This window comes from Prunus mume, linkage group LG1 (assembly GCF_029339155.1).
Source record: "Prunus mume cultivar Tortuosa linkage group LG1, ASM2933915v1, whole genome shotgun sequence".
Taxonomy (NCBI): Eukaryota; Viridiplantae; Streptophyta; class Magnoliopsida; order Rosales; family Rosaceae; genus Prunus; species Prunus mume.
Window position 1 is genome coordinate 1701215 of NC_142698.1, and position 9438 is coordinate 1710652.

At 43.0% G+C, this 9438-nt stretch overlaps 1 pseudogene across 1 annotated transcript; it reads right to left on the reverse strand.

The window, feature by feature from the left end:
* Positions 1-241: 241 nt before the first annotated feature.
* On the reverse strand, positions 242-1886 carry LOC103329615 (E3 ubiquitin-protein ligase PUB23 pseudogene; annotated as a pseudogene). The gene has a single exon (XR_016127602.1). The product of XR_016127602.1 is annotated as an E3 ubiquitin-protein ligase PUB23 pseudogene (transcript).
* Between the last annotated feature and the right edge of the window lie 7552 nt (positions 1887-9438).

Here is a 9438-nt window from a genome sequence, read left to right on the forward strand (position 1 = left end):
AAAACTGGCCCAATGGGAATTTATGCCATCCCTAGTTGAAGATAGTTAGATGACTTCTTTTGGGTTTTATATAACTAATTCATGCGCTCGAGAAGAAGGTGAATTAAATTGATTAAGAGCCGACTCACTGCTTATAAGTATTTATAAGATTACCATGAGGGAACAATAATCATAAACGAATAATCTAATATCCCAACTACTACTGAGTGGAACCTCATTGATCATTTGTGTTTAAAAGAAATTGTTTAAGTTTACCATTCGACTAGTTTCAAAATATTAGATCGTACAAAAAACTAATGTGCCATGCCAAGCCAACTACAGATCGGTCTCATGTTATATTATATGAGTCAAATGTTCCAACAATAATATAATAAACTATAATAGTGAAACTTTCTATATTCTTGAACTCCCACTTTAATTGAACCCCAATTTTCTTCAAAACTGAGTTGCATGCATCTGATGATCCATCATGTTATGCACATACACAAAAAAAGAAAGAAAAAAAAAGATGATGTGTGAGATCATGAAGATGAAGATGGATAAAAAGGCAACAAATGACCAGGAATGCATGAAGAATTCTTCCAAACTCTGGAGTGCAATTTGAGAACCTCTCTTGCCTTCTCCTTGGTTTTAAACCTACAATCCACTTGAAGCACCAAACACAACTTGGCCACAACACCCACTTGCAACATTTCCTGAAGAACACCACAAGATGCAGAAAATCTACAAATGGAGGACAATATCCTCACTGCCCGGTCACTTGCCACGTGCGAAACCCTAAGGATCTTCTTGGACACAATGGCTAGCCCAGCCCCATGCTTCAACAACTCAGCTCGCCCTTCTGCACATCCACAAAGCTGATCCAAAAGGATTAGTATCAGCTCACTCGCTCTTTTTTCATGTGTCTCAAGAAGAGCCTCTATGAGGACTGCAACTGCGCCGCCTTCCACGGCTTTGATTCGGTTTCTTCCCCATGGACAGAGCTCCACAAGAAGCTTCAATGCCGCCTTGGACGCTTGTTGTGAAATCCGATCATCCAGCACATGTACTATCTCGTGGAAGCACTCAACCTTGACACTCATCAACTGGATTGGATCTGCCACTTTGAAAACAGACTTCAATAGAATTATTGCGTGAGCTCGAGATTGGAAATTCTTGAATTTCAATGCTTTGACCAAAGACTCCACGATATTATTATCGCCATTGTTGCTTATGAGATCTTTGAGGCCAGCTTCCGAGCCTTTCAGAAGAAACAAGACTTCAACAGCGACTTCGATTATAGATGGATCATCAGAGGGAGCTTTGTTGATTATTGAGGCCACGTATTCGACTGCTCCTGCAGCCTCCAAGCAGCTCTTGTTCCTTTCGCTTTGTGTTATGGCGATGGATCTGAGCCTCCGGAGGCAATGGAGGTTGGTGTTAGGCAATTTCTTGGCTTGTTCGATGAGCTTAACGATCTGGGATTTGTCGAGCGGAGACTTTGGGGTTGGTATCCGCTCGATGCCATGTGAAGCGTTGAGGGTGCACCAAGCTTGGATTATGCGGCGGAGAGTGTGGTTGGGAGTGAGATCTGTGCCGTCGAACAAGGGCTGTTTCGTGATGGGGCAAGCCTTGTTCTTGCCTGAGAATAACCATCTCTCGATGCTTTCTCGGTCGTATGTGATCCCCGTTGAGATGGTGACGGGATCTCTCATGATTTCCAATGAAATTGGACAGAGAAAATGGGAAGGAATATCGACTTCCTCCATCTGTAGATCAAGAATTAATAATGAAAAGGTGTACAAGTAGAAATTTGGAATACCAACAAGAAGTGTTAAGAATGGACAGAGAGAAAAAGCTCAAAATTGGACACACTTGAATAATGCAAATCTGACCCTCTAAAAATGTCAAACAGTGGAAGTTTTCTTTATCTGAAATATGTCTTCGAGATGTAACGCTTACATATCAGGAGAAGAGATGTGATGCAAGTTGTCATCAAACGATGGTCAACACACGCAAATTGGAAAATAAAATATATGCATATTACATTTATGTATACAACTACCAATTAATTCACACCTTTTTCCAAAGTCTTGAAAAAAGAAAGCTCAAAAGACGACTTCGATGTTAATAAATAAGTAAATTGGACACACTTATTTCATGTTGATTATAAACTCAATTTTGTTTTTGTTTTTGTTTTCGTTTGGTTACATGTATTGTGGGCATGAAATTTTCCTCGATTCATAACTTTTACTCATAATAAGTAAACATGCCAAATATTAATCATAACATATCATATCGAACCAGTTTTCATCACATAATTTTTTAGATTCTCCAAAAAGACACAATTATAAAGGTAAGGCTTGATTTTATTTCTGACATCTTTCTTCTAACTAGATAAAACCATAATTTTTTTTTCCACACATAACCCAACTAGATAATATTTCTGTCTGTGATTTTATCAACCAAACAAAAAAAAAAGCCATTCATGATATGTAAAGTAAGACTTGACTTTTTAATTTATTAAATAAAATTATTTAGTTGCACAATGGCTATTTTCAGTAGAATGAAATAAATATGGGTTTGCCTCGAGGAAAGGGTGGTGGGTGTTGCGAAGCGTGCCTGATCGGGTTGGGCTTGGGGGTATTGACTTTCTCTCTCTGAAGTAATGTTAATTTATCTCTCTAGATCGTGGGGCTGCATTGGGTGGTGCCGACATCTTCTCAGCAGCTCATGGGGCAACTGGATGGATCTGTCAGCGGACTCACGCATTTCTTAAATGCCCTATAACTGGTAAATGCATTGGGTCAATTCCCAACCGCCGTTGAAGTGTGAAACTATTCAATTTTTTTCTTTTCTAATATCAAGACTTATTCTAACATCTTTCTTCTAGACTACAAATCTCAGTGAGAAAAAAGTGTTTGCATAAAAAAATTTATAAAAAAAAGCCTCTCTCAGAAAACCCTAATGAAAAATTCCAGCCGCCACCGCTTTTGAAGTTTGGTGGCCTCCTTCCCTAATCACCTCTCCTCTCTTCTCCTCTTCCCTCTTTTCCTTCAACCTTCGCCCCCCCTTTTTCCATTTTGATCTTTCTTTGTTATTTTGTTTTGTGATGTGGAAGAAGTTGCCATGAAACACTATCGTCACCATGAAATAGTCGTCATCTTTTGGCCCATGTATACAAGGATGATGTCGGATTGTGTTAGATTTGGGTTTAGCTAGTGCAATACTATAGGTTTTGCTAGTATGGCATTGTGGCTCTCTTCGAGTTGCTTGGAGGATGTAGAGTGGTTCCTACTTCTTTAGTTTGTTTAAGTTTAATAATTCTCGGGAACTCTTTAGGAGTTTGTTATGGTTTGTTTTATCTTTAAGTTATTTTATTTCTATTTAGCTTTGGCTTTCTATACTGATTTTCCGTTTATGCCATTGCGCGACAGATATGTATTGCACGGTTGAGTACATGTGCTTCTAGTTTATCAATAAGGGATTTTAGTTATTTTTGGGTTGTGCGTGATTCTCGGCAGATCAATTCAACATGTTGTTGCATTTGGTCACATGAGAAGATTTACTCATATTCGGCACATAGTTATTTCATACTTTTTTTTCGTTTATCAATAAAAAACTATCACTTATTCTATATATATATATATACATATATATATATATTTGTTTGGATCAAATTTTGCTCATCTTTGGCTGATTCCAACTTGGTTAGTAAATGAAATTAACCAATTTGTTTAAGAAACAAAGCCAAACTTGAGTTTTTTCTAACCTTGTAAACTCGACAGTATTTTCTTTTTAGTTGCTATAGTCCAACTTAGACCATATTTAAATTTTGGTCATCAATTCGCAAAAAGCTTGTAGTTCCTCAACTCCATTTTCGTTAGTAGTGTTGGTACTACAGCCAAATTTGTTAAATTTAAGGGTAAAATTGTCATTACAAATCCAACTCCCATCACTTACACCAGCTAGCACCCACACCACTACTTTGCAAACAAATCCACTATTTCCACCACCACAAGAACAAGAACAAAGAACGCAACCTTAGTTTGTCTTTTTCTGAGTTTTTTTATTTACACCCATCAAATGTCCAAGTTCACCCCCACTATTTTTTTTTTCAAAACCTTAAAATCCAACTATACCTTTCACAATAAATTAAAGAAATTGACAAAAAAATTATTTCACCGTTTCCCAAATTCAACGAGCCACCTCCCTCTCTCTCTCTCTCATTACACCCAACCCACCATCCACCACCAACCACCATGACTCGCCGGATCACCTCTTGGAATCTGTTTGGGGTGGTGGAAACCCACCTAATCCGGGCACACGGATATTGGAAGGCTATGCGGTGGAAGGCTGGTCAGGCGGGTGGAAGTGGGCCAGCAGACGGGTGGAAAGGCGGTCGGCGAGGTGGAAGATGCGGCCGGGCGAGAATAACATACTCGTGGCCGAGGCAGGTGAAGTTCGAGCCGGGGGTGGAAGTTAGCGGCGGGCAGGGTGGAAGTTCATAGCCAGGTGGAAGTTCGTGGCCGGGCGGTGGAAGTTCGGCCGGACAGAATTAAAGACTTCGGCGTAAATAACATACTCGTAGTCGGGCGAATGGAAGTTCGTGGCCGGGTGAAGTCCGTAGCGGAGCGAGGGTGGGCGTTGGCGCGGTAAGCCGCAGGTGGAAGTTCGTAGCGAGTGGAAGTTGCGCCGGGCAGAGTGGAAGTTCGCGGGCGCAATTGGAAGCGCGGCCGGGCGAGGTGAAGTTCGCGCCGGGCAAATTGGGAGATATCGCGGGTGTGATGGATATGCGGCGGTGTGATGAATATCGGCGGTGTGATGAATATGCGGCCGGATGAATATGCGGCTGGGCATAAAAGGGATGAATGCGGCTGCCAACTTATTGACCTAATATATATATATTAATATTGTATATCACAATGGATGGCTTCACTTTATGAGCCCATCCGCATGGGCCAGGCATTTCAACCAAGCTGTCTTGATTCATTCTCCCATATATGCATATATTGGTATATATATATATATAATTATTTGTATACATATACAAATATATGTAAACTAAGGAAACTTGTTGGGCACGACCAGCTTTCAAAATTGAAGCCCTTCCCATCCTATTCTAGATTTTCGGAGGATAATGTGCACGTGACGGAGGGCCTCACAAGGAAAGAAATCAAGGGAGTTTTTATAGTAACTCCGAGTGTTCCAAAACAAGGAAGAATCAAGCCTGTCAGAATATCAACACAATCTCACGGATTTAGGAGGGCTTCGAAAGGAAAGATTTTAAAGAAGAGTTGACATTTGGCCATTCAATGGCTAGCCCATGGGCTGCGAGTGCCCTATATAAACCTTGCTCCATGAAGACATCAGACACACAACATCAGAAAAACAAACCTATCTTCGTCTACGCACTTTTCTTTTCCTAGACTTAGGATTTTATTTTTCAAGCACCTAGTGTAGTGAGTTCTTCATTTTGCTAGTGTAAGTTTATATTTTCCTTGTCGTTTAAATTCTTGTTTCAGTTTATATTTCTTGTCGTTTCAATTCAAGTTTATTTCAATTCCTTTACATTTAATTGTTATCGCACTTCGATTAAATTTAATTTCAAGTTTATTTCCTTTTCGTTCTTATTGTTCTTATTGCTTTTATTTCGTTCTCGCTTTATTTATCGCTTTGATTTATTTTATTGCATTTCAATTCTTGTCTTTACGTTTATACGCATATTTAGTTTAATTGCATTATTTTTACATAAACCATAAAAATCACAAAAACATCCGTACGAAACCTAACCATTCTCGAGCCCGAGAAAGTGAAAGAATCTAGGCCAAGAAGAGGTTCCTTGCTTGGTCGATCAATCGTTTGCTCAGAAGTTAGAAGCGCAACACATCCATCTATTCTCATTCCATTCAAGCCCAATTTTGGGGCTTGGTGGTGGCACGCCCGCATCCAAAAGAAGAAGGACCAAAAGTTCCTTAGTCGGCGCCCTCGACCGAAAATAGAGTAACATAATTTGCACGCCCAGATGGGACCACTAGGTTTTGTATGGTCGTAAACACTGGAGGAATCCTAGAAGAGATCAAAATTTGAAGAGTCTAGACTTGGTCGGAATCGGGAGACAGCACATTTGGTTCACTCCTTTGAATACTCAGACCACAAAATGTTCCGGCCACTCAAGAGCAAAATGGCCCGGCGAAACACGGCCGTTGGCCCGATCACGAGTGGTTGAGGATATTACGAGTCGCGAGGACCCGATGTGAGGCGAATCCGGCCACTTCATTGGAACTCAACAACTCATGCGTGTCATGGAGACAATAGGCCCAAACGATGGCCACTCAAAGTGCTCGATCAACGAGAGATTTGATCGATGGTTAGGCCAGCAAAATGGCCAAAATGGAAACCAAGGGGCCCTATTGGAGCACCAGTGGTTGGAGCCACAAGTGGAGGCCCAACCAAATGGTTTTGATAAATGCTGCCCTAACAATCCACGGTGGGGCAACAAGCTGATGGTTAATATTCCACCGATGGGCAACAACCCATATGCGGCGGTCAACCAATTTCAAGTGTTCCCGCCATATAATCAATTCCGCCCACAAGCTCACCAAGCGGCTGGGGCCAATTTCACTGGGCCTCATATCAACCAATTCGGAGTTGGTGGTTGGAATAACCCCGGCGGGAATGCTAACAACCCATTGCTAGGGAATCAAGCAATCGACCGAGGTGCGGTCGAACAAATGATTCAAATATGGTGCCCCATGCTAGGAGGATTGGTAGGCCAGTCTCCGAAGGCCATATCAGAACATTTTGATCAGAGGAATTTGATGGGCTTCAGGTTCGGATTTCGCACTATTTTCGGGAGATGAGGCTCCAGTCGACCGTTGAGCACATTGGCCGATTCACGGCCCAATTGCGCGGAGATTGGGCATCGCGAGGCCTTGAAACTAAGGCTATTTCCGAGTACCCTTACGGGGGCAGCTTTTTCATGGTATGTTAAGCTTCCACAAAATTCCGTCCCGAATTGGCAAGTTATGGAGCAAGTCTTCCACGAGCAATTTTATCGACCGGAGCCGGAAGTCTCAATGGCGACTTGGCAAAGATAAGTCAGAAGCCAAGTGAGTCGGTCCAAGAATATTTGGGGCGGTTTAGAGAAGCAAGGGCTAGGTGTACGGTCCAATATGCGGAGCACGAGTTTGCAAAATTGGCCCAAGGAGGATTGTTGCTTGACCTCCGAAAGAAATTCGAAGGAATTGAGTTCCGCGACATTTATGATCTCTTACTTGGGTGGATCGTACGAAACCCTTCTAAAGGAGGAGCAACAAAGGCGGCGGCACCCCGATGACATTTTATAAGGGATTCAACCAAACCTTCGGGTCTAGGACCACGGCGGTCCTGCTGTAGAACATTGGAGATATAGACTCGGAAAGAGGTGATGAAGTTTACTTAGGGAGGAAGAGTCGGCCGAGGTAAACTTGGCGGTGTGGCCAAGGGCCATATGTGTGCAGGCTTTGTCTAAAGCCTCTAAGGATCAAGGCCGACCACGGCCCAAATGTCCAAGTTTAGTGGAACCTCCCAAAAGGCGGTCGTGACTAAGTCCTACACATTTGATATTTCTAAAGCCGAACAAATTTTCGACCAACTTTTGAAAGAAAAGATCATAAAATTATCTAATGATCATGATATTCCGTCGGCTAACAAACTTAGAAATAAAACTTATTGCAAGTTTCACAATGTGTGGTCTCATACGACTAACAATTGTTTGGTTTTTCGGAATGCCGTGCAGGATCTCATCGATCGGAAGATCTTGAAGTTTCCGGAGAAAGCTACAATGGGTGTCGACCAGAATCCTTTCCCAAATGCTCAAGTCAACATGGTGAATGCTAACTTCCCAGGCCAGACCAACCTAGGCCTAGAGTTGGACTTAGGTAGCTCGACAGACCATGAAAGAAGGGCAAGGAAATTCGGCGGCGGATCCTAAGGTGAAGGGCAAGGCTAAAATGTATCTGGTGGCCAAGGTTCGAGACAAAAGTTTTGACCAAGGAAAGAACCTCCAAAGGCCATTGTGCTATGTAGTCGATGCCAATGTGAGGTGACTCTCGAAGGTTTGCGCCAGCCAGGGGCCAATCCAAAAAAAACCCATTAAATTAAGGAGGCCAGGATCAAGTAGGGGCCAACAGGAGTTTTGAAAAGAAGGTGATAACAAGTCCAAATTATATTGTGTGAGGGCGAAATATGGAAGTAAGGTCGAACAAACGGCCATTGCATGAGTACCAAGATAGGTATGAGAGGCCGAGATATCAGCCGAAGAGGAGAAATCAACATGCCCTTTAAGATATGAAGACATTGATTCGCCCGATTCAAGCCAAAACCGAAGCATGTGGATTTCGGTGGGAGAAGGCAAAAGCCGAGATGTGGCATATGTATCAAGACCCCGCCCCGCGGACGGTAGTGGTGTCCCAACTTTCAAGGTGCCAAACACAAAGGTGGGCCAATGGTATAGAAGCAGGGGCCCAAAACTCCCGCCTGTACCTTTGAGCAAGACTCAAACAAGAAGGGCTCAAAGGCAATATACCACTGTGCAGGCGGCACTAGATGGGCGGATAAAAGGCAAGCTCAACTTGACCGATTGGTCGAGCTTGCGAAAAACCGATTGGAGGTTGGAGTTGGCCAAGGCCGATGCCGTCGCTTCTTTGGAGGCAGCCGCGGCGAGAGGAGATGAAAATACGCCGATGGGTGAATGGCCGAGTTGTGTAACGAAGAAGAGCCAATCTCGGGTGAGGCCCATTTGAGGCTTTGAGGCAAATAACTCTAAAGTGCTAGTGAACCAGACTAAGAGGAGAGGAGATAAACCTCTCAAGGTTCAAAAGGCAAGGAGGCTCCACCAAAAGCCAAGCCTCAGTAAGGCCCGAATCCATGACCAAAGTGGCTCAACCCACCAAGGTTGAGTAAAGAAGAAAATGACCAAAACATGGTCCAAGAAGTTGGGGATGTGCCCCATAAAATAGTGTTGAGCCTAGGGCGGAAGAGACCAAGTTATGGGCGCTGAAATTAATATGGTAGAAGAAGATGAGCACACGGCGAGGAAGAAGCTAAGGAGCCATTGGAAAATCTCGAAGGTTCGTGCGAAGACGAAGAGATATATGGGGAAGATGAGAGGAGTATGCGGACGACGAATATGAGGATCTGTCGGAGGAAGCTATAGAACACTTAGAAAGAAGCGGAATGAAGAGATGGCCAAGTTTGAGAATGAGCTAAAAGTGGGCAAGGTCAAAGTAAAGTTTGGAGACTTTGACAATAAATGCCATGGTTGTTACACTCCCATTATTTTTCGAAGCTCGGCCGGATCAACCTAATTTTATGAGGACGGAGATGTGTTCGATGAGGTTGAGTCCATGGTCCAAATGGAAGGGGCCAAAGAAAGTGGGATGGCCCAAGAAACTCCAAAGGAAGGGAATGCTTGCA